Source organism: Echinops telfairi, unplaced genomic scaffold (genome assembly GCF_000313985.2).
Source record: "Echinops telfairi isolate 266 unplaced genomic scaffold, ASM31398v2 ScPeMD7_70;HRSCAF=299, whole genome shotgun sequence".
In the NCBI taxonomy this organism is placed as follows: Eukaryota; Metazoa; Chordata; class Mammalia; order Afrosoricida; family Tenrecidae; genus Echinops; species Echinops telfairi.
Genome location: NW_022103968.1, coordinates 8723790 through 8726940, shown reverse-complemented (window position 1 = coordinate 8726940; position 3151 = coordinate 8723790). Strand labels below are relative to the sequence as shown.

The window sequence follows — 3151 nt, the reverse complement described above, 5'->3', positions numbered from 1 at the left end:
ACAGCTGGTTCCTTGCTTGTTCCTGCAACCTGCCTTTGTGTGATCTCTGAGCCTGGCCCCCTCTCCTGCCTGAGCTCCCCTTCACCAGTCTTTAGCTGATCCCTCCCTCTCACCCTATGTGCCTTCAGGTAGGGGGTCTGGGGTCCCTCCCAGGGCTCCTTGACTGTTAAGTCCACTTGAATCCGTCACAACCCTTGTTACTTCGGGTCTGAAGCATCACTCCCTCGTTGCTCTGCTGCCCTCGAATCAGTGCTGACTCTAGACGACCCTGCAGGGCAGGGCAGAACTGCCCCGGTGAGTTTCCGAGACCGTAACCCTGTATTACCGCTTTCGTTAGCATCCTATCCACATGCCACACAATTCGGCAATTCAATCCTCTCAAGAAGAGCTGTACAATTATCACCAGTCAATGCCAGAATATTTTCTTCTTCCTCGTACTCAGTTATTCTTGCAATTTTCTTCTTTCTAAATCGTGGCAAAAATATACACAACAAAACATTCTCTGATCGTAACTCATCGTGGGGGTAGAAAGCCTCATCTTCCCTCTGTGGAGCAGCTGGTGGTTCTGAACTGCTGACCTTGCAGCCTGCAAGCGCTGTGCTACTGGAGCTCCAGTCTGAACTCACCAGCCCCTTTTAGGAGGCGTTAAGACATCAAGAAGCACACAAATGTCCCCGTCAGACACATGTCCACATGTTATTGAACCAGGGTAGCTGTTTCTGAGGACTGCGCCCCAGGTGCCCACCTGACATGGCTGAAGCCGGGCCAGTCTCAGACAGACACTCCACAAAGCAGCCACCACAGACCGGAGAGCTGGCATATCATGCTGCATACAAATCATTTCCTCCTGCCCCTCTGGACGCCGGGCTAGGAGGACGCCGTGCTCACGCGCATCTCGGCCAGGCGGGAAGTAGGAGACCCCAGAAGCTGGCATCCCCAGCAGACCGCTGGATCCCACTCTCAGAGGCCTCTCTGAATGGAACTTCCAAATGCGGGCCAGACGCCCTGCAAGTGTGCTCCCAGCAGCCTGCTCTCTGCGTCTGGCCAGCTGTGTGGTCGGAAGCCTCTGGCTGCCGGGATGCTGGACTCCGACCACACATCGAGGCTGAGCAGACAGGCGCCACCGACGTCACCTCTGTCATCTTCCCTGTTCAGCATGGACACCGTCCACCCAGGGGGCTGGGGCACAGCCCATCTCCCGGGCTGAACAAGAAGAAACTTGGAAACCAATCCAAGAAACAAAGCCAAGACAGCCTCCTGGCCTCCCCAGAAACCAGAGCTGTTCTCTGGCCCAAAGAAATGACCTACTTGCATGATGGGGACCTGGGGGTGTGGGGGTGCCGTCCCATATTCCTACTAACTGAAGACCCTGGGGGCCCCTAAAGATAGCAGCTCTGGACCCAGACCTTGTGCCAGGACCCTTCATGCAGTTGAGCACAGTGAATCTCCTTGGAAGCTTTATGAGAGAAGGTAATAGTACACCCATTTTACAGATGGGAAAGCTGAGGCTGGCTTAAAAACAAATCCTGCCCCAAGTCTGACTTTGGGGATTTTTTTTTTTAAAGGAACTCATTGCTGTTTGAGTTAAATAGCAAAGCTCTCACTCGGACAGGCCAGGCTCACCTGTCTTTGTGGTCACATGATACCCAGGTCATGCGTGCGGATGCCGAGGTGTACAAAGAGGCTTGTGTTTACTGGTACTTAAGAATCACCTGGCCAACTTCTAAGCTCTTAGTAGAATGTAGATTTGGATTCAGGCTGTCCAGTCTGGGTGGAGGAGCCCTGGTGCCATAGTGCATTACGTGCTGGGCTGCGAACCTTAAGGTCAGCAGTTGGAAGCCACCAGCTGCTCCCGGGGTGAAAGAAAAGGTCTCCTGCTCTTGTGAAGCATCACCACCCAGTTCGACCCGTGCTGCAGGGTCGCTGGGAGAATCATCTGGCTGGCAGTGGGTTTTTGTTGATTTGTTTTTTGGTTGGGGGAGGAAAGGCACATTCTCAACAAGGGGTGGGACCAGCATGAACTGGGTGAGAGCAGCTGCGAGCAGCTGTGGACAGACCCCACAGGACCACCTCTATGCTCCCAGCACCGGCGCTAAGCCTGCCTCGTCTCTGTGTGCAGGGTGACAGTCCGGGCCACACACGGCACCAGCAACGGGCTCTTTCCTGTCAGGAAGCCAGACTTTGCCAAGCTCACGGCTGTCCAGTGTGGCTGTCCAACTATGCCCTGAGCCTCTCCCAGCGTCTGTCTCTACTTCATTGCATCCCCAGAAGCAAATGGGCTCTGCCCCAGGGAGCCTTCTTAAGATCCACCTCCACTACCAGTTTACAGTGGCGCCAGGTCTGAGCTCCCCCCTGCCCTTCAGCCAGGCTTTGAACCAGGTAATGCCCTCCGGGCACCATCTAGTCACAGCCTTTCATCCTGGGCTCTTATGCAAAGTAGTAGTCATGGCCCCACTCCGCCCACATTAGGTGTTAGCACAGTTACCTCACTGCCCTCCCTGAAGTGAGGGGGCGGGATGAACAACTTCATAAGATGACCAGGAAGTATGTTCAATAACACCTGCTGGGACTCTAAACCTAGGAGGTTAGGGATTGAGCGGGAAAGCAGCCTAGAGCAAGGCTGGCAGGTCCTACACACTGTCTAATGAGTAACAAAAGCCAAAGAGCAAATGGCAACATAACTACACAAGACCACATAAAAATTTAAGTTACCTTCATCAAAAGTCTGTATTCCAAATACGTAAAAAGGCAAAACCACAAAAACAACCCCACAACTCCCTGCTATGGATTGTTTACTTCCAACCCAGAGTGACTCCTGAGGACGGAACGGGACTGCCCTGTGGGATCCCGACCCTGGCACCTTTCACTGGAGGAGAAAGCTCGGTCTTTCTCCAGGGGAGCGGCTGGTGGTTTCAAACTGCTGATCTTGCAGTTAGCAGCCCACGGAGTAACCCCTATACCACAAGGTTCCTTGGTAAAAAGGTGTGTGTGTAGTTAGACAATCTTTATAAATCATTTCATTGGGGGCTTGTACAACTCTTATCACAATCCATACATCCACCCATTGTGGCAAGCGCATTTGTACATTTGTTGCCATCATCATTTTCAAAACATTTTCTTTCTACTTGAGCCCTTGGTGTCAGCTCCCCTC

At 52.9% G+C, this 3151-nt stretch overlaps 1 protein-coding gene across 10 annotated transcripts in view; it reads right to left on the bottom strand.

The window, feature by feature from the left end:
- The window catches only part of FGFR2 (fibroblast growth factor receptor 2), a 125040-nt gene that overhangs the window by 11250 nt on the left and 110639 nt on the right, over positions 1-3151 (bottom strand). The window lies entirely within an intron of this gene.